Raw genomic sequence first — 27,269 nt, 5'->3', positions numbered from 1 at the left:
ATTTCAGGAAGTTTATAAAAGCAAATATAATTCAATATATTGTGCCAACTTGATATTATCAAATGGTTTGGATTTCAGAAGTTATGCTTAACTGCGATAGTGTTAAATGTATTCCGCAAATATTACTTTCAGTTCGTATGTTATGTCTTTTCCAGGATATCAAAGTGTAAACAGAAAACAAATGAATTTTTAATAATTTTATAGTTAAGAAAACGATTGATTTACCTTAGTTTTCTGGGTTTTATTTCGGTTGACCATTTTTGTTCTTATATTGCTATAACAATAAAAAAACATGTGTCTAGATCATCTGCCAGGGCCCATCAACACAATTGTGACCTCAACCACTACATTACCCCTATCTTCCTCCACACATTCTTCCTCTCTTTCCATCCACGTCAACTGATTTAACATGTGTAAGGTTTGACTAATTGTTGATAGAGAGTAAGTGTAAGATGTAACTAATTTCTGATATAGAGTAAAAACAGAAAATAATGAGGCAACAACTGCCTATACCCTTTAAACAGTATGGTCACCTAAGTAAGTGGCATAGAATGAATTTTCACTCTGCAGTGAGTGTTTACCAATTTGGAACTTCCTGCCAGATTAAAGCAGTGTGCAGGACCAAAACTTCAATTGGGACCTTTTGCCTTTCATGGACAAGAGCACTTTGTCCATCAAAGACAAAATGTCTCGGGTTTGAGTTCTGCTCTGGCACACAGTTTTCCAAAGTTTCAACATATGGTATAGCTCACAATACAACTGGAGTACCTCATAAATTCAAGAACAGAAACGAACCACAGGACGTATATGAACTAACTTTATTTTCTCAATAGTGTTACAAAGAAATTTACAATATTTTTACAATCAATAACTTTAAACAGAACACAGAGTAACAATGTTTTTTTCAGAACTGAAAATTAAATGTGAATAACAAATACTGAGAGTGCCAAAGAAGGCAAAGTGCCACAGTCTGCACTCAGGTTTGATACAATTTGACATCTGCAGTACCATTCAATAAGATATATTAATCCTACATGCATTTCTGGATGTCACTTCTATAGAAATTGTTGTAACAAATAGTGGTCCAAAGTTAATGCAAATAGTAGATGAACATTCCTCAAATCTTTCACAAAAATAGTTTCAAAAGTCAGATATTTACACAAATTCTCAGAAAGAAATTTTCTGAAACAATATTTTTGCACATGCATGCCATTTTATTTACAATTACGTATGCAGTCCCAGACCTACTTCTGTAATTGTCACTAAATAGTAAACATATGAATGTACTCTGTATTTGGATACTACATAGAATATTTTGCTTTAGCAACATAAAATATCTCATGCAATTAGCGCTTTATGGAAACAAAGTAACTCTTATTTGCCACTGAAGTTACAATGTCGAAACATTATACCTTTCATTCAATTCAAAGAACATCCATTACATCATTTCTTCTAGCAAATTTCATCCTTGGGTTAGGCATATTAATGACCCAATTTTCATCAACAGCCACACATTCTTCAAGGAATTATATTATGAAAGTGCTGATGAAAGTGTACCAAACAATGAAGTCATAAAACAAGTCCTATACTTTAAAGTAGATCAACATAATATAAAAACAATGACTAATAATGACAGTTTTGTCATGCAATATACTCTTGTGTAACTGTAACGTGGAGTATGAGAAAGAGAAAGGTGTGCCATAATGACACTAAAGTGGTGAACAGTAACACTGTTCCACAAAATATTTAGTTAGCACTTGAAGAAATAATCAGCATTTCATTATTATTGACCCTGGCAACATATAAACCACACAGAAAAGAGCATTCTGACATAAGATGTGTTAAATTGCCACTTTTTTTTAGCAACAATTGTTGATTATTTATCCCTTTGTAGATGAATGAATAATGTCTTTTAAGACCATTTTACTGAAAGAGTCCACGGCATGTAGTCATTCTCTAGAACGTCTCCTTTGACATTCCACAGACGAGTAGTAAAAGAATGCTATGTCAATACACCATTCTAAGCAGATAACTTTTGCTTGCAATGAACAGTGTCACTGAAACAGTTGCAAAATCTGAGCCAAAGCTACTTGGTCATGGATACACATATCACTTTAACTAGACTGATGATCAATGTGTGCCACATAACACAATGGTTGTGGGGTATTTATTTTGGGGTAAATTGGTAGTGAGTGCAAACACAACAAGAGTGTGCCTTAGAGACATGTCAGAGAGCTGCTATTGTATACAATACACATAAAAGACTCAATTGATAAAATCAGTAGCTCTAGAAGATTGGTGGATGATACACCACATACAGGTATGGTTAACACCCGTAGTCCGTATTCTGACATACAAAAACATTTGCAGCACAACCACGCTTGATATACAGTTCCACCAGTTTCCTTTTAATTAATCAAATACAAAGTAATTAGCACACATGGACAAAAGTCCTCTGTATTGCTTGAATATTATGTCTGCAAAATATAAAATACTTTGATGTTACAATGCAGAATGTTATAAATCAGAATGTCCACGTGAACCTTATATTATGAATGGAACACCATGGCTGCAATTCACTTGCAGGATCAGATTAAGGCACTGAACACCTTTATGAAGATATTTAGAATGACCATTGGCAGCTTAAAATAAATATAACACAAGACAAAGCAATTTTAAAAAAAGTACTTGCAAGACACCCTTAAGTATTGTGTTTTTTCCTTTAACTGATGTCAAGATGTACAGTTTATGGACCTTGAAAGTTCAAGGAAGACCTGCACAGTTTGTGACAGATTTATCTGTCAGTCAAGTCACAGAAATTCTCAGTACACACTAATGACATTGTCTGGACTCTACGGAAAAGTGGTACTTGAACAACTGTTCTTAAAATTCCAAAAATCTGTGCAGACTTAAAACCATTATTTCCTCATATACACATACCTCCACAATAAAACGCTTTCTACACAGCACATTTGAATCACCATGCCAGGAGGGGGGCAGGGACGGGCAATTATCGCTGATCCATCATCTATGCTGCCATGCACCATATAGCAACTTGGGGAAGTGTCATGGAACTGTATTGAGATAGTAACTCAAAACATAGTTAATGTAAGCATATCAGATTTTCATCTGTGATTTCTCTAAAGATGAGCAACATTTCAAAATAATACAAGTCTCCTCCTCCTCATCATCATCATCATCATCATCATCATCATCATCATCAGAGTGTGCCGACATAAATAAACATGAAATTTTCTCAAGAATCGCACAGATATTCTCAAGGTTTAGTTAGGTGCCATAAAACATTAATTTCCCCACATATAGTAAGGCAATCACAATTTTTAGCACTCAGATGTTCCTTAAACAGTAATGTTGAGGAAGTGGACAGTGTACAACTTGTCTGCCCATATGCCACACTTCAAATATTAATAGTTTTACAACAGCTTAACTTTTGATCAGTATCAAAGAATATTTAAGGCAATATATGTAATAAAATGTGACTGTTACTGTTTAATCATTTGTTATGTGCTCTGAAACTTTCAGAGACTCCACTAGATACAAGTTTTATTTTATTTTTAGTTTTTTAATGCATAAAGCAAGTCATACCTATCAATGTTCTGGGCAATAGTATTTACATAATTATTTAAGCTAGATCGAAGTGAAGGTAGGATCTGGCCAAACAGTAGTGCTCTTCAGCATGTGGTAGATACAATAGCAATTACATCCTCCATTTAGTTTGGTTGTGCCAGTATATGTACTTATTGTATCACAATTTGTATTCTGAAAGCATATTTCATGACAAGTGCCACCCATATTCAATTTTTCCTGTTGGCACCTTTTCTTTCCGAACTACATCACTGTACTTGTCCTAATGTCTGTGTAATAGCAAAATCCTACCAAGAAAACACAATAAATTATGAGACAGAATTTCTGTTCAGTACTTATTTACCTCAGGAAGGAGAGATGAGGGGAACAGAGTGGCAAAGTTAAAAAGGGAGGGCACACCACTCAGACCCCAAGACAATAGGGACCTACCTGTAGTGAGGACAAGGAAGAAGCTGACACTTTTGAAAGTTAGGATGGCATCATCCCTCTCTCTCTTCTACACACATCTATCAGCAGGACAAAACATTTCACCTCCAGAAGGTAATTACTGACCAGGAATTCTGTCTCATAATTTATTACACGTGTCAAAAAGGCAATCTCTCATGGAAATGTTCCAACATTTCTCAATATTAAATGTAGCAAGCAGTCATTGGACATCAAAGAATGCTTCATCAAACTTCAGGAACTGGCAACTGATGATAAGCTTACCACTAACTATTTCTTCGAAGTTTCCGAAGGACAGCTGGTTATAGCTTGACATATTAAATCGAGTGACTCAGCAATAAAAACAAATCAGGTTTATAGTGTAAATCAAGGTTCAGCCACCTTTGTCTATGCCTTTCATGGTATCTTTTAAAGCACTACAGGCAGTTTGGTGGTAGGACACAAGGAGGAGGTGGGGGGGGGGGGGGCAAACAATGCGGTAGACATTGTATTTTGTACATACAGAACAACTAGGTGCAATAAACTCCAACAACATAGCTCAGCATGATTTAAGCTCAATCATGTGAAAATGTCTGGTTTAATTTTGTAATTAAGCATACTTATTGTAAATAAGAAATTTGATGAAGTACAAATTCTGAAAGAAAAGGAATCTGCTCATCAAATGTCTAGTTTTGTGTGTTTCCGTGCATTCAATGGGCAAAGATTAGAACAGACAATATCTTCCACATGTGTATTGCTCAGTTTCAATCATAAGCTCAATATGGCTGCAGGGTGTAAGAGAAGCATAATGAACAGAACAGCCTGTCAGGCAATGTATAGGGATGAAACACTTAAGTGAAAACTGGGAATTACATTTATGAATTAGTGTAGTATTTATATTATTTCAATAAAAAAATTATTAGCATGTACATTAACGTTGCAGATATGGTAAAGGAAAATCTACTGACATAAAAGTTTCCGATTTTCTCCTGTGTCTATATCATCCTTGTTCATTAATAAAAGCAGTACATAAATTCTTATAAATAATTTTCAACGTGCTGATAAGATGCTCTATCTTATGTAAGACTTTTACATCAAACTTCATCTGAATGCTGACATGGAACCACAGTTTCTCAACACAAATACGCCTTTTTTATATTACATTACCAGAAGATAAGAATTGCAAAGGCATCTCTATTCCGTGAAGTCAATGAAGTTAATGGTCATTAGATGCATAAAGACATCTAGAAGCTTTAAATTTGAGAATTTGATAGTCTTCACAAGTTTCACATTCCTTTCAATGTGTCTTATGTTTTCATTAACTCCCTACAGACAATGTCCGACTTTTGTGGTGCCCCTACATAGTAAATGCTATGGTACAAGAATATATAATTCTGGAAACATGAATCAAAAGAGAAGCTCTGCTCCTTACTGCCGGTATCATGATTTATCTTTACCAGACAACGAAATTTTTTTCTTAATAAGGAACCTGTAAGTCCAAAATTCACACTGCTGCTCTTCTTCTTCTTCTTCTTCTTCTTCTTCTTCTTCCTCTTGTGTTTATATCAGCTGCATTGTCGGTTTTATTAACTGTCTTTCATCATACATTTTGCCCGCCATCAACCTGGAAACACTTTAGCCTCTTTATACAGCACTGGCTGCTGCGTCTATCCACCACAATTTAACAAGGCCTTTGTCAATTGGACAAACTGTGTATAGGAGAAAACACGGCTGACAAAGCAAATCCTGTGACTGTCACCACAGTTCAGATCACAAACCACTACAAGATTGATGTGCTTCACAGAGCGAAATGTTTCAGATAAAATGATAGGAGGCAGACGATGAGGCTATCCAATCCACTATCATCTACACAGCAACCACACATCTCCTTCAAATTGAAAGTTCACGTAAGTGGAAGAAGGAAGATCAACTCCAAACCACAAAGATCACTGGTGTTACACAACATACAGAAAAAAAGAATAAGCCTGTACAAACAGGACATCGTGTTATTCAAACACAAAGTGCTATACAAGAAACCAGGCAACAGGAAAATTTCTCATGACAGCAGCCTGAACTTGGCATAAATCACCATAGAGAATCATCAGATTAGAGTACATCCACATGATTGAATTACTAAACAATCTGTATTACTTATGACGGTTTTACCAACCTTAGATCTCTGACTACCTCATCACTGGGCCCTTGAATAAACTGATGGGAATGCACAGGCAATTAAAATGGCATTACATGTCAACAATTTTTATTTAGCCTCACAATCCTATTACTTGTTAACTTTCTCCTGTCCTTGCTTAATAAGGTTTCTAAATGAATGATTTAACACAGTATTGTAAGTTACTAAAACCAGTATTCTATTTATTAAAAGCCTTCTTACAAACTTGTCTTCTCTTCAGTTTACCATCTTCGCAAGGCATCAATTCACTGAACAGTTTGTCATTCAGAGTTTTCAGCATGTGTGACATTGCACGTTGACTGCTATAGTGCAAATGAAAGCATTCCCTGTGCACTAATTAACTGGCACAATCAAGTCTTAATGAAATAAATTGTCTACTTTTTATTGCAAAATAATGCAAACACATCTATTTTCTGAGTCTGAGCATTGTGACAACCACTATCAGAACCACTATTATTAAATGTCAAAACAATGAACATACATAAACTTCTTACATATTTCAGTCTTGTATCCTTATTTCTCAGATCACACAGCAAATCCGAGCATAAAAAAAAATCACATGATTACACTTATTAGAAATACTATACAACAATTCTTGGGTAAAAATATAAGACACTCATTGATGTGATGCTGTGTACCTCTCTGCTGAAACAAAAACGAAGTTTACATTATGTAACAAGTAAAGACGACGTAACAGGTAGGTAACAGTCTAACATAGCTACATAAATATTCTCTAAACCACTGTGTGTGTGTGTGTGTGTGTGTGTGTGTGTGTGTGTGTGTGTGTGTGTGTGTGTCTGGGGGGGAGGGGGGGTGAAGGCACACATGTACTATTTAGTTTAATCTTGTCTTTACAGCACCTATGTGAGCAATACATAGGTGGGTAAAGAACATTTCTAGATCCTTTGCTAAATACTGGTTCAAGAAACTTTGTAAGCAGGATTTCGTGGGGGGGGGGGGGGGGCAATCAGTGTCCATACACAAGCGGCTATCAATTCAGTATCTTCAATATTACAATTCAGTATCTTCAATATTACTATAACTATCTCCCGCGAGTCAAACAAAACTGTAACCATTTGTATCACCATTCTTTGTATGTGTTCAATATCTCCTGTTAATACTAAATAGAATGCGTTCCATACACTTAAGTAACATTCCAAGATGATATCCGAACAATGATATTAAGTCTACACACGCTTTCCCTACAATTTAGCCTATGTGATCATTTCATGCCATTTCCTAGGAACTGTTAAAACTGGGTATTCCCAAGAGTCCACAGAATCCCACTGTGCGCAACTGATGATACAGTCACAGGATAGTTCTTTTCTGCATTTTGCGAAATGCACTATTTAATATTTCTGAATGATAAAACAAGTTGTCAATTGTTGCAACACTTTGAACTCTTATCAATATCTGACTGCATATTTGTGCAGCTTTTTACAGGTATTACTTCTTTATAGAAAACTGCAGAATCTTCAAGAAGTCTAAGATTATTATCGATGTTGTCTGGTAGGTCATTAAAATACAACATGAACAAAGTAAATCCTGATACAATTCTGTCAATGGCTCACCATGCAAGCAAACACGCTGTGTCTTCCCTACCAAGAAATTTTCAGGTCACGAACTTACTTTGATACTTCATATAATACCACTTTTGTTAAGAATCGTTGGATTGGTACAGAGTCAAATGCTGCCTGTCAGTCAATTAATATTGCATCCACCTTACTGCCTGCATCCCAGGCTTTAAGGTTTTCATGTGAGGAATAGGAAGAAGAAAGAAACAGAGTAGTTGTTATTTACGTTATTACTTAGAATACAGAACTGATTTACTATTCCCCAAGTGTAGTACAAAAACCAGAATGAAAGACAGAATCATATAATAAATTCTGAGTATTCCAAGAGCACATAAAAGTACTGCCAAAAAAAGTGAAGACTAAGTTAACTGTAAATGGAGATAGTAAACAGTTGGTAAAATCATTTTCATTATTACCATTAATTGATCATGATGATTAAAATTCATCTGACTATCAATGAAATATTTCTGAGTTAGTTTCTCACTGGTTTTTATTGTTCCAAATGAAAAGACATAGGATGGCTTTCGTTACTAATACAGTTTTGTTCCACATGACTACAGTGAAGTATGAGGGAATCTAAAAAGAAATCGCCCTTGCAAAGATAGATTCAACATACAGAAATAATATTTGGACTTTCATTATGAAAGAGTTGCAAGTGTTCCCAAGTGTGTGTAATGCAAGTAAACCATCCATAACACATTATAGCTTGAATAAAATAACTGTCTAACTGACATTTTACGACAACAAGGGTTAATGCTGCTGACATGCAGCCATCCTAACTCAACAAGACCTACCTACTTATGAAATAGGCTAAACAGTGAGCACTATAAAAAGATTTAGGGTTGGCTGGCAGCTGGTATTTACCAGTCCACCAACTGAAATGTCACAGAGTTATTTAAATCTAAGTACAGTGACATTTCATACACCAGAAGTGTGATGATCTGACAGATCCAGGCCCTATCTCGGGTTGCTTTTAATTCTATTACATTGTTAATAATCTAGAGATACTAGGCAACTTATGCACAACTTACATATAGGTCTAACAATGTTTTTCCTATTCCATTAATGAAAAAGTCACTTAAGTGACTGCACATCTCTCATCACAGAAGGTAATCCCATGCATACTAAGAAGGAAGTAATATCAAAGCAGCTGGTTAGATTAGTTCAAAGAAAGGCAACAGCAAATCACTATAATAAGACCATTCCTAGTAAAGCACCGTGGTGTTCAAACCATTTCATGTTAATGACAACTTTACTTTTAAATACGGTGCGGAAAGTTCTGACAGAATGTAAACAATTTAAGAGTACAGATAACAACTCACCAAACGATAAGGGTGTGGAGTCATCAAGCGACATATAAGACTGAAAACTTTGCTAGCTCCCCCTCCCCACACACATGTACATTGTAATTGTGCGTGTGCGAGTGGAAGGGGAGACTGCTCATTCCAGCTTTAGCTTGAAAACGGTATGTTCAAAAGGTAGCAAAATTTTCAGTCCTGACTATGTAGCTGTTAACACCTCAATGCCTCTACTATTTGGCCAGTTGTTATGTTTCTTCCTAAATTATTTGCTCTACTTGTACTAAATAGAGCAGCACCATGTTTACTAGGTCATCAGAAGTAGATCAGAAACTCATATTGTGCAAAGATGGAGAAGAAAATTAAACATTTTTTTCCAAGCGTACTATTCCAGTTGCCATAACTGATTTAGTGAAACCAATGAAAACCAGAAAAAAAGAACATTAAAGCTCACTACTTAACGAAAGTATGGAATTAAATACTCTGATTACAAATTGAACACCACCTTTGTTTTGCACATGTTATTTATAATACAAGATATGATGAATAACTAGTGGACAGATACAGCGTACACACAGCTAACTCTCAAGAATACTCACCACAATAAGTCGTCAAATTTACTGAATTATTTGAACTTCACAATGTCCTTGCTTTGCCATGCTCAGAATTTTCACCTTTATCACCTTATTCACAAGTTCTTGTAACCTAAGTTCTGTTTTGGCGCCATTCTTTGAAAAATCTGCAAGGAAATTTAGTGTAAGTAATTCTGTTGCTACCCTTAAATACAGATACAAATATTAAATCAGCAAAAGTCATGAGCAGACCAATTACTAATGATATACTGATAGATAATGAAATTATATCATCAGCTTTAGCCATCAAACGACAAACAGCCCAACTCTGCATCATAGTCTAGGAAGCATTTGACAATTCTGAAAGCAATTGATATCATCAATTCAAAATTCACACATCTGACTCCCTTTTGAATCGAAAGCTATACAATGGTATCTGCTAAAGCCCTGCAGGCATGTGGCTCATTCAAGTTGTCAGCATGTGTCTTCAGTGTGCAAGATAGAGTGCAAGAACACTTCGCATAGTCTGGCACAAGTTGTTGTAGATAGCTGGTTTGCAGTGAAAGGGATTAAACTGCATGCTCATCCATTAAGTGGCAAATCAGGAGTGGTTGTCAAAGGAAGGAGGCGAAAGGTAAATCCTTGAAAGCTCAGAAAAAAGACAGTACACACAAGTCAAAGGAAATATAAAGGTGGGATGAGCGGGGGCCAGGCTGGGCCACCAAGCAGGACCAGGACGGAGGGTGTCACCAACCTATTGGGTGGTCAATGAGGCAAAAAAGCCCTACTTACAAGGATGACTAAAAACTACCTGCTGCGTTGGCGTTGTCTGCTAGCACCAGAGGTAGTGTGTCAGGAAGATTAAGATGTCACTTCACAGTGAAAAATTGGGGAAGTCTATGAGTAAGTGGGCCACCATCAGGCAGGCTCTGCATTGACAGAGAGGGGGATCCTTGCATTGGAGAATGTGGCCAGGAGTCAGCCAAGTAACATGCAGGGAAGATTGCCACATGTTCATGGTCTCCTTAATTGTTTGCAGTTTGTTTGTTTGTATGGGGAGTTGATCAGGGCAAACCACTCCAAGTTCAGGTCCACTTTCGGATTCCCAGAATTGGCATTCTGGTGACCAGCTTGGCCAACCGGTCAGGTCGTTAATTTCCCAAAATCCCAATATGAGCGGGGATACAAATGAAAAGAATTGGCCGTCCAACTTGATGGAGGTCACAGGTAAACTCCTCAATAGATATAACCAGTGGGTGACGAGAGTAGCACTGGTCTATAGCACAAAGGCTGCTAAGGGAGTCACTAGAAATTAGGATACTCTTGCCAGCGTAAGAATGAAAATGGCTAACGGCTAGTTTAATGGCCATCAGTTCAGCCGCTTGGCAGAGAAGGGAGTTCAATACACGGTGTATGTGTGTATGCAAAACCTGTTCACCTGTCAACTGTTGAGCCATCATCAGTGAATACCACTTCTGCACCCAGATATGTCTCACGGACAGCCAACAACATGTGGCGAAAAATTGTGGGGTCAACGGAATCTTTTGGACCAAAGGATACATTGAGACTAATCCGAGGTGTGGACACAAGCCAAAGGGGCAGCGGCGAAATCTCCTTCACCAGAGGTGATAGTGGAGGAAGCTGCAGTCCGAACAGACGCTTCAGACATGTAGCAATTGTAAAGCCAGTTCCAGATCACTGTTGTGGGAGATACAGATCCCCTTCAGGGAAAGGACACAGTAGTTGGGATGTTCAGGGAAACTATGAACACATACAGAGTAATTCACCAGCTGTTGTTGGCGCACGATAGGTAATGGAGGGACTCCAGCCTCAACTAGTACGCTGTTCACATGGCTAGTTCGGAAGGTTCCTGTCACAAGTCGGGGCCCACAATGAAGAATGGGTTCCCATATCTGCAATGCTGAGGATGACGCTGAAACATTTGCAAGACTCCCATAATCAAGAATCAAGACGTGACAGAATCAGGGCTCTGTAGGGACACAGGAAGGTACACCAATTTGACCACCACCTAATGTTACCGAGACAGCAAAGTGTACTGAGGTGTCACCAGCACTTTCACTCAAGTTGGTGAATGTTGGGAAACCACATCAGCTAGGAATCAAAGACCATTCCCAAAAAGTGGTGCGTCTCAACTACAAGAAGTAATTTATCTAGATAAAGCTCTGGGTGTAGGTGGGCAGTAAGACGGTGACAGATGTGCATGAAACGAGTCTTGGCAGCTGAAAAATCGAAAGCCATTAGTCACAGACCATGACTGCACCTTTCGTATCGCACTCTGTAAGCAACTCAGCAGCACCCACACTAGAGCAGCAGCAATAAAATTAAAAGGTCACCTGCATATAAAGAGGGCAATACCAAAGACCCCACAGCCACCGCTAGACCATCTATCATCACTAGAGTGGTGGAGAAGCTCAGCACAGAGCCCTGCAGGATCCCATTCTCTTGGATATGGGGGGCGGGGGTGTACTGAGTGAAGCACCCACTTGAACCTGGAAAAAAACCGGGAGTGGACCACCAAGAACACAGTCATTTAATGTAGCAAGGATGTGGTGACACCACGTGTCATAAGCCTTCTGTAGGTCGAAAAAGACTGCAATGAAATGCTGACAGCATGCAAAGGTCGTCCGGATGGTTGATTCCAGGAGAACCAAATTATCAGCAGTGGCTCAGTCTTTGCAAAAACCGCCCTGAGATGCAGCCAAAAGGCCCCGAGACTGAAGGGAGAGGCGGCCGGGGGGAGAGGCCGGGGGGAGAGGCCGGGGGGAGAGGCCGGGGGGAGAGGCCGGGGGGAGAGGCCGGGGCGAGAGGCCGGGGGGAGAGGCCGGGGGGAGAGGCCGGGGGGAGAGGCCGGGGGGAGAGGCCGGGGGGAGAGGCCGGGGGGAGAGGCCGGGGGGAGAGGCCGGGGGGAGAGGCCGTGTGGAGAGGCCGTGTGGAGAGGCCGTGTGGAGAGGCCGTGTGGAGAGGCCGTGTGGAGAGGCCGTGTGGAGAGGCCGGGGGGAGAGGCGGGGGGAGAGGCGGGGGGAGAGGCGGGGGGAGAGGCGGGGGGAGAGGCGGGGGGAGAGGCGGGGGGGAGAGGCGGGGGGGAGAGGCGGGGGGGAGAGGCGGGGGGAGAGGCGGGGGGGAGAGGCGGGGGGGAGAGGCGGGGGGGAGAGGCGGGGGGGAGAGGCGGGGGGAGAGGCGGGGGGAGAGGCGGGGGGAGAGGCGGGGGGAGAAACGGGGGGAGAGGCGGGGGGGAGAGGCGGGAGGGAGAGGCGGGGGGAGAGGCGGGGGGAGAGGCGGGGGGAGAGGCGGGGGGAGAGGTGGGGGGAGAGGAGGGGGGAGAGGAGCGGCGGGGGGGAGAGGCGGGGGGGAGAGGCGGGGGGGAGAGGCGGGGGGAGAGGCGGGGGGAGAGGCGGGGGGAGAGGCGGGGGGAGAGGCGGGGGGCGGGGGAGAGCAGGGGGAGGGGCGGGGGGAGAGGAGGGGGGAGAGGCGGGGGGAGAGGAGGGGGGAGAGGCGGGGGGAGAGGAGGGGGGAGAGGCGGGGGGAGAGGCGGGGGGAGAGGAGGGGCAGAGAGGCGGGGGGAGGTGGGGGGGAGAGGCGGGGGGAGAGGCGGGGGGGAGAGGCGGGGGGAGAGGCGGGGGGAGAGGCGGGGGGAGAGGTGGGGGGGAGAGGCGGGGGGGAGAGGCAGGGGGGAGAGGCGGGGGGAGTGGCGGGGGGGAGAGGCGGGGGGAGTGGCGGGGGGAGTGGCGGGGGGAGAGGCGGGGGGAGAGGCGGGGGGGAGAGGCGGGGGGAGAGGCGGGGGGAGTGGCGGGGGGGAGAGGAGGGGCGGGGTGGAGAGGCGGGGCGGGGGGGAGAGGCGGGGTGGGGGGGAGAGGCGGGGGGAGAGGCGGGGGGAGAGGCGGGGGGAGAGGCGGGGGGAAGAGGCGGGGGGGAGAGGCGGGGGGAGAGGCGGGGGGCGGGGGAGAGGAGGGGGGAGGGGCGGGGGGAGAGGAGGGGGAGAGGAGGGGGAGAGGCGGGGGGAGAGGAGGGGGAGAGGCGGGGGGGAGAGGCGGGGGGAGAGGAGGGGCAGAGAGGCGGGGGGGAGGTGGGGGGGAGAGGCGGGGGTAGGCGGGGGGGAGAGGTGGGGGGGAGAGGCGGGGGGAGAGGCGGGGGGAGAGGTGGGGGGAGAGGCGGGGGGGAGAGGCGGGGGGGAGAGGCGGGGGGAGTGGCGGGGGGAGAGGCGGGGGGGAGTGGCGGGGGGAGAGGCGGGGGGAGAGGCGGGGGGAGAGGCGGGGGGGAGAGGCGGGGGGGAGGAGGCGGAGGCGAGGTGGCGGGGGGGGGGAGGCGGAGGCGAGGTGGCGGGGGGGGGGGGAGGAGGCGGAGGTGAGGTGGCGGGGGGGAGGAGGCGGAGGCGAGGTGGCGGGGGGGAGGAGGCGGAGTCGAGGTGGCGGGGGGGAGGAGGCGGAGGCGAGGTGGCGGGGGGGGAGGCGGAGGCAAGGTGGTGGGGGGGGAGGCGGAGGCGAGGTGGCGGGGGGGGGCGGAGGCGAGGTGGCGGGGGGGAGGGGCGGAGGCGAGGTGGCGGGGGGGAGGGGCGGAGGCGAGGTGGCGGGGGGAGGGGCGGAGGCGAGGTGGCGGGGGGGAGAGGCGGAGGCGAGGTGGCGGGGGGGGAGGCGGAGGCGAGGTGGAGGGGGGGAGAGGCGGAGGCGAGGTGGAGGGGGGAAGAGGCGGAGGCGAGGTGGAGGGGGGGAGAGGCGGAGGCGAGGTGGAGGGGGGGAGGCGGAGGCGAGGTGGAGAGGGGAGAGGCGGAGGCGAGGTGGAGGGGGGGGAGAGAGGGGAGAGGCGGAGGCGAGGTGGAGGGGGGAGAGGGGGGAGAGGCGGAGGCGAGGTGGAGGGGGGGGAGAGGCGGAGGCGAGGTGGAGGGGGTGGGAGAGGCGGAGGCGAGGTGGAGGGGGGGAGAGGCGGAGGCGAGGTGGAGGGGGGGGAGAGGCGGAGGCGAGGTGGAGGGGGGGGGAGAGGCGGAGGCGAGGTGGAGGGGGGGGAGAGGCGGAGGCGAGGTGACGTCTCGGTCACCTCTTGTTCGCACTGACGGCACTTTGAACAGTGAACGTTACATTTCAGATGTGTTACGACCCGTGGCTCTACCCTTCATTCTATCCCTGCGAAACCCTACATTTCAGCATGATAATGCACGACCGCATGTTGCAAGTCCTGTACGGGCCTTTCTGCATACAGAAAATGTTCGACTGCTGCCCTGGCCAGTACATTCTCCAGATCTCTCACCAATTGAAAACGTCTGGTCAATGGTGGCCGAGCAACTGCCTCGTCACAATACGCCAGTCACTACCCTTGATGAACTGTGGTATCGTGTTGAAGCTGCATGGGCAGCTGTACCTGTACACGTCATCCAAGCTCTGTTTGACTCAATGCCCAGGTGTATTAAGGCCGTTATTACGGCCAGAGGTGGTTGTTCTGGGTACTGATTTCTCAGGATCTATGCACTCAAATTGCGAGAAAATGTAATCACATGTCAGTTCTAGTATAATACGTTCCTGGAAATGGAAAAAAGAACACATTGACACCGGTGTGTCAGACCCACCATACTTGCTCCGGACACTGCGAGAGGGCTGTACAAGCAATGATCACACGCACGGCACAGCGGACACACCAGGAACCGCGGTGTTGGCCGTCGAATGGCGCTAGCTGCGCAGCATTTGTGCACCGCCGCCGTCAGTGTCAGCCAGTTTGCCGTGGCATACGGAGTTCCATCGCAGTCTTTAACACTGGTAGCATGCCGCGACAGCGTGGACGTGAACCGTATGTGCAGTTGACGGACTTTGAGCGAGGGCGTATAGTGGGCATGCGGGAGGCCGGGTGGACGTACCGCCGAATTGCTCAACACGTGGGGCGTGAGGTTTCCACAGTACATCGATGTTGTCGCCAGTGGTCGGCGGAAGGTGCACGTGCCCGTCGACCTGGGACCGGACCGCAGCGACGCACGGATGCACGCCAAGACCGTAGGATCCTACGCAGTGCCGTAGGGGACCGCACCGCCACTTCCCAGCAAATTAGGGACACTGTTGCTCCTGGGGTATCGGCGAGGACCATTCGCAACCGTCTCCATGAAGCTGGGCTACGGTCCCGCACACCGTTAGGCCGTCTTCCGCTCACGCCCCAACATCGCGCAGCCCGCCTCCAGTGGTGTCGCGACAGGCGTGAATGGAGGGACGAATGGAGACGTGTCGTCTTCAGCGATGAGAGTCGCTTCTGCCTTGGTGCCAATGATGGTCGTATGCGTGTTTGGCGCCGTGCAGGTGAGCGCCACAATCAGGACTGCATACGACCGAGGCACACAGGGCCAACACCCGGCATCATGGTGTGGGGAGCGATCTCCTACACGAATACTCGCTTCCAATGTGCGTACAACACGATGTCACCAAACACGGATGCGACCATCATGATGCTGTAAACAGAACCTGGATTCATCCGAAAAAATGACGTTTTTCCATTCGTGCACCCTGGTTCGTCGTTGAGTACACCATCTCAGGCGCTCCTGTCTGTGATGCAGCGTCATGGGTAACCGCAGCCATGGTCCCCGGGCTGATAGTCCATGCTGCTGCAAACGTCGTCGAACTGTTCGTGCAGATGTTTGTTGCCTTGCAAAAGTCCCCATCTGTTGACTCGGGGAGCGAGACGTGGCTGCACGATCCGTTACAGCCATGCGGATAAGATGCCTGTCACCTCCACTGCTAGTGATACGAGGCCGTTGGGATCCAGAACGGCGTTCCGTATTACCCTCCTGATTCCATATTCTGCTGACAGTCATTGGAACTCGACCAACGCGAGCAGCAATGTCGCGATACGATAAACCGCAATCGCGATATGCTACAATCCGCTCTTTATCAAAGTCGGAAACGTGATGGTACGCATTTTTCCTCCTTACACGAGGCATCACAACAACGTTTCACCAGGCAACGCCGGTCAACTGCTGTTTGTGTATGAGAAATCGGTTGGAAACTTCCCTCGTGTCAGCACGTTGTAGGTGTCGCCACCGGCGCCAACCTTGTGTGAATGCTCTGAAAAGCTAATCATTTGCATATCATCTTCTTCCTGTCGGTTAAATTTCGCGTCTGTAGCACATCATCTTCGTGGTGTAGCAATTTTAATGGCCAGTAGTGTATATCAGAAGATTAAAGAAAAGTATTTCCGAAGCATTCGGATTACAAGCACGTGCCTTTATTCTTAATTTAATCCACTTATAAATCGGAGCGACTGATGTGCTGTGAGCTTATTTTTTTCTGTGGCCCAGTGAGACCTTGTGTCACTCACTGGTTGCAGTCGGGCGGCACCTGGCGCCGTGGAGGACGGCATCCCACGCGTCCACCAGATTTGTGTGCCTGAAAGATAAGGGCATCGCGACCCGACCTCCTGTGTCTCTCCCAGTTCATTATCCGCGCGTAACACATTAAGCCCCTCGCGCGGTATGAGCAACGATGCGGCGGCGCTTCTGCTAGCGCCGCAGCGGGCGCAGAGGGAATTATAAATGCCGCACATAGCTGCCTTAAACGCTCCTGCCAAGTGGGAGACCATCATCTCCCCGAAAGTCCCTCTCTAAACCTCGCTCATCCGGCCATTTCATTACCGCTGCAAATGCCTTTTACCTCGCCGCTCTCCGTTCGTGAATGGTATTACGTTGCTAATGCTCTTTCTTGGCGGTTGGTAACATTGTTCGGCCAAAATGTGACCCATTACTCACACCTCTTGGTATTGCATTCGCTTTCAGACGAGATGCACGAGGAGAGAGGGGGTAGGCATTATTTAAGATACATTTTACAGCGTTTTTGCTGAGATTATCTACGTAAATTCCCAACTGGCAACTACTGCAACCTGCAAAATTAGTTTGTAATAATTCTGCGTCCCATGGAGCGATACTAAACGTTAATCTTGATCATGAGACCCTTGAAGAGGTAAGTAAATTTTACATTCTTGGAAGTGGAATACATAAAAAGGAAGATGCATAAGAGGTATTGTAGTTAGAATTACGCAATCCAAAATCTTTCTATAAAATTAAACAGCTACGTGCAAGCAGGAACATAAACCTTGTAGCAGTATAAATAAAAATGCCGTCAGTCACAATTATTACATTACACGATGCATTTTGGACACTGTGGATCCATCATCAAGTGCAAATATTCTTAATACACAACTTACTTCTGCCTTTGAGTGAGGCGAAATGTATGACCCGAACAATCAAATGGACAACCGAAGTTGGTTTGATACCTTCTGCTCGTGTAAACAAATGTGCGCCTTCAGTGACTTGACATGCCGTAAAAGAAATGGTAAACCAACAGCGGCTAGCCTTAAGAGATTAAAAATGCATTGATTGACTGTTCATTCGGTTCTTTATAGAATATTTTATAGATTATTAATGAATGTTGCGCGATCATGAGGTACAAAGGTAAGTATGTGGTGCAGTGAAATTCTGCTGGAACAAAGATTTTAAACCAGTGCATCTACAGGGTACCTCCATTTCCAGAGACGAAAATGTTAGTGTTAGAATTAGGAATAAATCAAGAGGGATTATTTCACTGTAAATGTTAGTTAAGGGGAGTTGGAATGCCCTATCTCGCCAATGTTAAATTTGCTAACTTTGTGTACCTTTTTCTTTGGAACTATTATCTTCAGAACTTTGAAATTCTGGCAGAGGTTTTCAGCATATATTGTGAGCCCACTGAACTAGAACCAATGTTTTCTTTTTGTTGGTATAGTATTTATGAATTTTTTACCATTAAGCCATTTTTTATTGGAAAAAGTATAACATAAACTTCCCTAGTTCAGAGAATAAGCCAGTTCTTGTCATGATTCTAGTTCAGTGGCCTCTTTGAACTGTTTTGCAGCATTTCTGAAAATTTGAATGTTGTTGGTTGAGTGGTTTATGAGATAAAGGTACATGTAACACTAAAAATGTCAAATGCCAGAAAATGCGATTAAAGTAATTTATTATGAAAATTCACAAATACCTTTTATTCTATTATCAAAAGTGTCCAGCAGAGTAATCAGGGTCATCTTCTAGTTCTTCTTCTTCACCTAGAAGCTTTCTTCTCCTTGCTGCCCTTGCTTTTTTTGTATTAAATTCAGCTGCATACTGAGCCTTCCTTACTCGCACGCTGTCCAGAAGCTGAAGACCTCTGATGGTGTTGATACCAGGAGCAATGCCGAGCCTTGCCATGACCTTTAGCCTACCCATATGACCATCATTGAATGAAATAACAGCATCACTGACTCCCCATTTCAATGTTTTTATCCCAACAAATACATTCTTAGGTACACGAGTCCAAATGAGGTTGTTGAACGACTCGTTTTGATTCTGGGTACAACCATGAAGACATTTTCGCAGAAGATCAGGATGCCCCAAGTCTCTATATATTGGTTTAATTACTTCCATAACAGCCAATGGAATATAATTTTTATGGTGATAAGGATCCCCAGTAGCTTGAGATTTTCTATAATTGCACCATGACTGAGGACCATCTGGACAAGCAAAATGTTGAGGATTATCATCAGTTGATGATCGATGTAAATATGTGGCCCATACAGCTTGTCTCATTTCCTGCAAATTATTTGCATTATTTCTTATTGCCATACCATAGTATTGTTGTAATTCATTTATAATTTTATCTGACAGGCGACCTCTAATGGTTTTACCATCTGACAAAATTTTGTCCTTCAGATTCTGTTTCAGTTTCCTTAGACGAGTGCCCATTCGTTTCTGAACATGACCGACACATTCTAGTTTAGTTATTGTCTTATTGACATATGGCATGGATTCTGTAACACTTTTGTATGCCTTGGAGTCCCCATCTCCAAGGAATTTTGTGTAAAATACTCCCCGTTCTTTTTCTGATCTGCTAAACATTTTCACAGCAGCGGCAGCCTCCATGCCTCCACTCGTACCTTCATAATTCTTGCTACATATGTGAGCTGCTTCTTTCTTACCAGATGCACAATGGTAACAATGTTTAGTGAGCACTTCATAGTCCAAAACTTTACCGCTGTCCACACTAGTAACAGTAGCAACAGCATTTTTGGATGTGTGACCCCTTTTCTGCCAGGTTCCATCAAAAGCAACAGGGATATCTGGGTTTCCTTCATTTATATATTTTGCTTCACTGGCAGCAGCTTTCATTGATAAATCTGCTACAGACTGAACAGCATCTCCTATCACTTCAGTGTAATTGTCAATTTTAGCAGGTGGAGGTGGAAGATTCATTATGGCACAAAATGTTTGAGCAGCAGTATGTCCTTTACCAATTGCTCTCATTGCATACATTAGCCTGATATTACTCTCAAACAAATTGCTACTGCATGTTTTAGAGCTCCAAAAACAGGTCTCATTTTCACAACTGGCACAAACTATAGCAATTTTGCAGGAAAGTCCTATAGAGTTTGTTATGTTCATATCAAAAGAACCTCCACAAAGATTACAACACAAACATTTCTTCATAAACTCAGTAAAAACAGGAAAGTCGACTAAAACATATTGTTCATTAGAAGCTTCATCTGTAATTTCACTTGCACAGTTTGATAACTTCTTTTTTGATGCACTGGTGGGCGTGTCTCCTTCACACATCTCAGCTGTACAAACGTCAGAACTTTCACCAGCATCAACAGGTGCTGAAGCAGAATCACTTGAACAAACGTTATTTGTAAATCTATTACCGCGAAACTTTCGCTTTTTAAATAATGATGCACTCCTAGGCATCGTAGAAACTACGCACTCACCACTGAAAGTCAAAACAAGACAGATAACAAACTCCAAATGAGCGACAAACTAAACTCGAGGCTCAAAACAAACACTCACAGATCAAAAACTGAACAATAAACACAGCTAGTCGTAAAAACAATGGTACCTATGGAAGGATCAAAGATTCTACAACTGAAGAGTGAAATCCACAGCCTTCTATATGTAATGTTTTCGGAAATGCGAAGATTTAAATGTGTACAAATCACAAGATGGGTAACTTTGCTGGGCGCACATGTAATTTTGAAAAATTAAATAAAAATACTTCCAATTGGAATTTCTTAACAAATTTTGCACCATTTTAAGCAGAAAATTTCAAATTAAGTTATAAGGTTAAAAACTGAAAATGTGAATTTTTTCCATTTTCCGGCATTCCAACTCCCCTTAAATAATCTTACATCGCAATTACACTGAAATAATCCCTACTGCTTTATTCGTAATTCTAACATTAACATTTTCGTCTCTGGAAATGGGGATGCTTTGTAGAATCAGTAAATTAAAAACTTACATCCAACAAAATTTCACTTCACCTCATACTTATCTTTGTACCTTATGAAGCAGCCGAGAACCGGCTTGTGTAACAATTAACAACTATTGTAGAATATTGCACCTTTGTTGCGTGTGTTTCAGTCATAATTAAAAATGTTTATCCTCTATTGATCGTAATATACATTTCACTTCAGTCGGTACCAGAAGTAAATTATGTATTAAGACGATTTGCACCTGATAATGAACCCACAGGGCCCGAAACACATCGTGTAATTTAATAAAATACGAAAAAGTTGTATTTGTAGGTATTCTTATTCCTGCTAATTGTGTATTGAACACGATCACATTCACAGTTGCAAAATATGGATAAAATAAAAACAGAACTTGAGATTCACGAAAAGATTCAGAAAAATCTCTGTTTGTTCCCTATCGGTGTGAAACATGGCCGATGTGGAAGACAAAAACTAAACGACAGGAAGCGTCTGAAATGTAGTAAACTTTTGAAGATCCAAAGCGAGTCAAAGAAAAAAAAATGCCTAATCAAGCACACAAGGAATCGCATAGACTGTTTTGGCGAACGCAGTTTACGACATGACTCTTTGCTGAAACCTGCAGTTGGAGTCTGAAGGAAAGAATCGCAGGTGACGTATTGTTAGCGATACTGAAGTTACGGAGGATCACAGACAATTGTGACGCCCACATAGATTGTGGTACTGTATGTAATTATCTAATGACTGGCTGGTTCAACTGGCTCTGAGCACTATGGGACTTAACAGCGGAGGTCATCAGTCCCCTAGAACTTAGAACTACTTAAATCTAACTAACCTAAGGACAGCACACACATCCATGCCCGAGGCAGGATTCGAACCTGCGACAGTAACGGTCGCGCGGCTCCAGACTGAAGCGCCTAGAACCGCTCGGCCACTCCGGCCGGCATCTAATGACTTTAATATAATATACTTGTCTTTGATGTACACTACAAAGTGGTTTGTTTGTTCTTACTAGTTACACGTAAATCGCACATATCGAATTGATATACGCTATGTGATTAAAAGTATTGGACAGTGATGTGCACGGGCAGGTTCTGGAACAAAAGGGGCATTGTTCTCATCGTGTGGAGGGAGGGAGGGGGGGGGGCGTTCATGAAAAATACACACTGTTTAAAAGATGCACCAAATCCACAATTTTGAAGGCACGGCAATGAAATTCTGTACCATGCTTTACATGAAACTAACACATTTACTGTTAAATTCCTTGAATTATGCATATTTAATTTTTTTATAGAATTTAAAAAATTTAATTTCAAAAGTAATATATGTACCTCTTTCTCAGAAATTATTCAAGAGATTTACAGAAACTTTTCTCTGCTTAATCCATTTCTCTTCCAACGATGTTTCTTGGACATGTCGTACAGGAGAATTTTAATAACTTTTCAATTGTAATTCTGTAAATATGATATAAACTTAATGCAAAATTCCAAGCACTTTGCCCCATATCTCAGCTTACACTCATAATTTCAAACAAACTGTTGAGACAATATTTATTCCGTTTATAGATATAAGCGTACAAAGTTTCATAATTCTAGCATTCACAGATCCTGTGAAAAAGGAACAAACATTTTTAAAAATAAACATAATTTCCAACAAATGTAATTTAATGTCCAAACTAACGTTTATCCCTTATGTCACCTCTTCAGAACGCCCCAGATTTGTACTCAGAGTCCTTTTTCTGCTTTCTTTCCTTCACCAGGTCTTCAACTTTTCAGCTGCAGAGAGGAGTTGTGAATCTATTTTTCTAAAGTTGTCTTGATGCCATTCTCTCTAATACCTTTATCCTTCCTACGTTCTCATCATTAAATACAAGAGCTGCATTATAAGTTGCTATACTGACAACTGTAGCAGATGAAAATAATATTTTCGGACAGCATTTATGTGTAAGTGGATTTAGAGACTCATTTATGTTCTGGGTTTTGCGATGAACACACTGTTTTAGAAGTAGTAGATGATCTATAAAACCGAAGAGTATATATCACAGCCTTCTACATGTATCCCACACAAGTTTACTTAAGGGTAATCCACAGAATCGCTGGTCACCGAGCTGGAAATGAAGTGTTGCTTCAAAAAGAGGGTGTGGCAAGAAAATCGTGTCACACATTTAATTAGTTTTCAAGCACTTTGGACGCGATTTTATCATTGAAATGAGTTCTGCTAAGAAATAAAAAATAAACTGAAGACTGACATTTTCGAACATTCCCCCTTAAGTAAATAAACTAGCCACATGCGCTAGCCTAAATTAAAGAGACTTATGTAAACAAACTGTTTACTTGGTCTCATGTTTTCTTTCTTTAGGTCATAATTAATGGGTAATAACTGTCATGATAATGGCAATTAATTGTCAGTAACTGCCGTGATAATTGCAGTAATTTTGGGCACGATGGCAGCCAATAGGGTTCGTGTTTACTCAGGTGTTCAATGCCTTTCACTAAAGTGTCATTTTTAATTACGGTTATTTATGACCTAAAAAAAATACAGCCCCACCTCCCCCACTGTGCTGCTATTGGTCACGCCCCCACCACCGCCCCCACAGCTCTATAGCATCATCCCAAGATTGTTATTCTTAATGTGAATCTCACTGGAGCAGCAGTAGCAATGGTGCAAATGAAATGAAATGATCGTATGGCATTTTTGGCCGGGAGGCCCCATGCGGGGAAGTTCGGCCGCCGTATTGCAAGTCCTCCTTAGTTGACGCCACTTCGGCGACTTGCGAGTCAATGATGATGTAATGATGATGATGAACACACAACTCCCAGTCATCACGAGGCAGAGAAAATCTCTACTGTTCCATTACGTCATTGACCACATGTCACTAGAAGCAGCACCAATCGTGAAGTAACCGGACGTAAGCAGTTACATGGTACTGAATTTCTTCCTGTACGTTAGTGTAGTATTTTTCTCGCTGTGGTAGCTCTTTACCCAGCCAGCGACGGACAGAGGGTTAGACAGCCTTCAGACTAATGGAACAGTGCTGTCTCAGCATGTTGGGGTTTCGAGAGAATTAGAAGAACTTTGTGACTTCACTGCGGACATCCGGAGCCAGCGTTAGTCATCAAAATTAGATAGATGCAAATGCCATATATCGGAGACTGGAAAATTCGTGAGAATATGGGGGGGGGGGGGGGGGGGGGGGGGGGGAAAGCTGTACTATCACGAAAGCGGTGGTGAGAGGTGAGCTCAATACCACTTCTTGACTTCTTGTAAGTGTTGTGAACAAACACATATGGCACTCGAAGTGTCTGCAATGAAAAAGTTAGCTGCTGATACTAAACTTTTTACCAATTCACAAGAAACGAGTCTTGTCTTGCTCCCCTCAGGTGGCCAGTCCGAGATCTTAAGGTCACACATCCAGCTTTTTACTCCCAGTTCGCACTTTGGATAATAATGGAACTGTGTTATCCTCCATACCCACCTGTGTCAAGGTTATACTTCGGGCTGTATTTACTTAACAGACTGCTAACGGTTCTCTTTAAGACATCAATGGGTAACTCCATGTTCAAAGTCAATAAATTTATTTGTTATAGTGTCTATTTATTTCCATTCATAGCTTTTCCCATTACATAATGACGTGGAAAAAGTCATTGTATACCTCCTAATATCATGTTGGACCTCCTTTTACCCGGTCTACTGCAGCAACTTGACATAGCATTGACTCCACAAGTCGTTGGGAGTCCTCTGCAGAAATATTGAACCACGCTAACTCTATAGTCATCCTAATTGCGGAAGTGTTGCCGGCTCAGGATTCTGTGCACGAACTGACCTCTCGATTATGTCCCATAGATGTTCGACGGGATTCATGTCGGGCGACGTTGGTTGCCAAATCATTTGCTCGAACTGTCCAGAATGTTCTTCAAACCAGTGGCGCATGGCGTTTTGTCATCCATAAAAATTTCATTGTTGTTTGGGAATATGAAGCACACGAATGGCTGAAAATGGTCTCCAAGCAGCCGAACATAAACATTTCCAGTCAATGAGCAGTTCATTTGGACCAGACGACGCAGTCCATTCCACGTAAACCCAGCCCGCACGTTATGGAACCAACACAAGGTTGCATAGCGCCTTGTTGACAACTTGGGTCCATGGTTTAGTGGGATCTCGAAGCCTGCCATCAGGTCTTTCAACTGAAATCGGACCAGGCCACGGTTTTCCAGTCCCTAGGGTCAAGCCGATATGGTCAAGAGCCCAGGAGAGGCGCTGCACGTGATGTCTTGCTGTTAGCAAAGGCACTCACGTCGGTCGTCTGCAGCCGTAGCCCACTAACGCCAAATGTCGTCTAACGGATACATTCGTAATACGTCCCAAATTGATTTCTGCGGCTGTTTCACACAGTGTTGCTTGTCTGTTAGTAGTAACAACTTCACGCAAACGCCGCTGCTCTCGGTCGTTAAGTCGAGGTAGTCTGCCACTGCATTGTCCGTGGTGAGAGGCAATGCCTGAAATTCGGTGTTCTCGGCACACTCTTGACACCGTGGATCTTGTAATACTAAATTCCTTAACGATTTCCACAATGGAATGTCCCATGTGTCTAGTAGCTCCAACTACCATCCTGCGTTCAAAGTCTGTTAATTCTCACCGTGTGTCCATAAACACGTCGGTAACCTTTTGACATGAATCACTTGAGTACGAATATCATCTCTGCCAATGCACTGGCCTGTTCTAACACGTGTACGGGATACTACCGCCATCTGTGGACGTCCATATCGCTATCTCATACCTTTCGTCACCTCAGTGTATATTGACCTCTTTGTAAGTGCAAGGGCGCCACAGTGCGGAGGAGAAGTGTGCTCTCCAGGAGCGCCTCCCATACGTAGTTGTGGACTTCAGCGAGCCCTTGCTAATGTCGGTTGTAGCGATAGGCGTTGCCGACTTCGGTGTGGCACGGCAATCTGTGGACGATACCACGCTTTTACTCCTGTTCGCATGTGTAAATTTCATAGACCTGCCTGCCTCTTCAATAACACGATTGCAATTCTTGAATCCTCGAGTATCACGTGAGCAACAATAGGCAACAAGATAAGGTGTACACCAGTAATGTCATCTGAATGTCATCTGAAGGAATTCTAAACTACAAAACCATGAAATGCAAATGCACTAGATTTCACATATCACGATCAAAAGTAAACTTTAAAGTATCACTTCTTGAAATCAAAGACCTTGTGGGTGTTGGAGAAAACAATTCCTTCATTCCCACATATATTTAGCAATAACTTATCACTACACACATGAATGAATTGTGCAGACATGAACAGCACGGAATAACTAACAAAAGCTAAGTCAAAGAATAACTATATCACTGCACGTAAATTAACACTTCACGGAATGTTTATGAAGCACTGTACACTTGTAGGGATCGATTGTCAGAAATAGGTCACTACATGACTCCCCCCTTTAATGCTAACGATACCGCAGATTAAATTTCACACACTGTCCAGCTCTTGTAACTACTTCTTTCTTGAAACCAGGCGGTGCGTCACGTGTGTCAGTGGTTGTGTCAGGGAGTGGTGTAGTAGTCCTCGACGTCGGTCTTGGTGTTGCAGTGACTGGTGTTCGCTGAGCGTTGTGGTGTTCATGGGGTACAGGAACACATCTTGTAGCTTCTCCTCTCTTCTCTGGTTTGTGTTCAGTGGTAGCTGTGGTGTCTGTTGCGTCCAGAAATGCAGGCTTGATACGGTCCACTGCAACTGTAGTGGGTGTACCGTTAATCATTATGCGGAAAGTATTGGTATCCCTACTGACTACCAGATATGGTCCGTCATATGGTGACTGCAGTGGTTTACGCACAGTATCATTGCGTAAGAATACATGCGTGCACTTGTCTAGCTCCGCAAAAAAGAACGAGTGTCTTCCAAGCTGATTTCGAGGCATTGTTGGTCTCAATTGGCGTATATGCTCTCTTAATCTTGTGGCGAATTCTGAGGCTGTGATTGTATCATCTGCTATGCTGTGCAGAAATTCTCCAGGTAGGCGTAACGTTTGTCCATACACCAGTTCTGCTACTGTTGTTTTCAGATCACTTTTGAATGACGTTCGTAGACCCAAAAGTACGATAGGTAGTGTCTCTGTCCAATTCGGTGTTGCGTGACATCTCAGTGCTGCCTTTAACTGTCGATGAAGACGCTCAACCATGCCATTTGATGCGGGGTGGTATGCCGTGGTGCGTATGCGTTTCGTACCTAATAACGTAGCCAATGCTTTGAACACGTAGGCTTCAAATCGTCGCCCTTGATCAGTTGTAATTCTCAGTGGAACTCCAAACCGGGCAATCCAACCACGAAAAAATGTTTGA

At 43.9% G+C, this 27,269-nt stretch overlaps 1 protein-coding gene across 3 annotated transcripts in view; it reads right to left on the bottom strand.

The window, feature by feature from the left end:
* Positions 1 to 804: 804 nt before the first annotated feature.
* The window catches only part of LOC126260186 (uncharacterized), a 296,244-nt gene continuing 269,779 nt past the window's right edge, over positions 805 to 27,269 (bottom strand). For 2 of the 3 annotated variants that reach the window (XM_049957462.1, XM_049957463.1), the window contains exon 24: positions 805 to 6,862. The gene's annotated coding sequence lies outside the window, so the exon portion shown is untranslated. Of the gene's footprint in view, positions 6,866 to 27,269 lie in introns of all 3 variants that reach the window. The other variant, XM_049957461.1, reaches the window with a different exon arrangement.

This window comes from Schistocerca nitens, chromosome 5, assembly GCF_023898315.1.
Source record: "Schistocerca nitens isolate TAMUIC-IGC-003100 chromosome 5, iqSchNite1.1, whole genome shotgun sequence".
Lineage (NCBI taxonomy): Eukaryota > Metazoa > Arthropoda > Insecta > Orthoptera > Acrididae > Schistocerca > Schistocerca nitens.
Note: the sequence above shows the minus strand (reverse complement) of the source record. Positions and strands in the feature narration are given on the sequence as shown.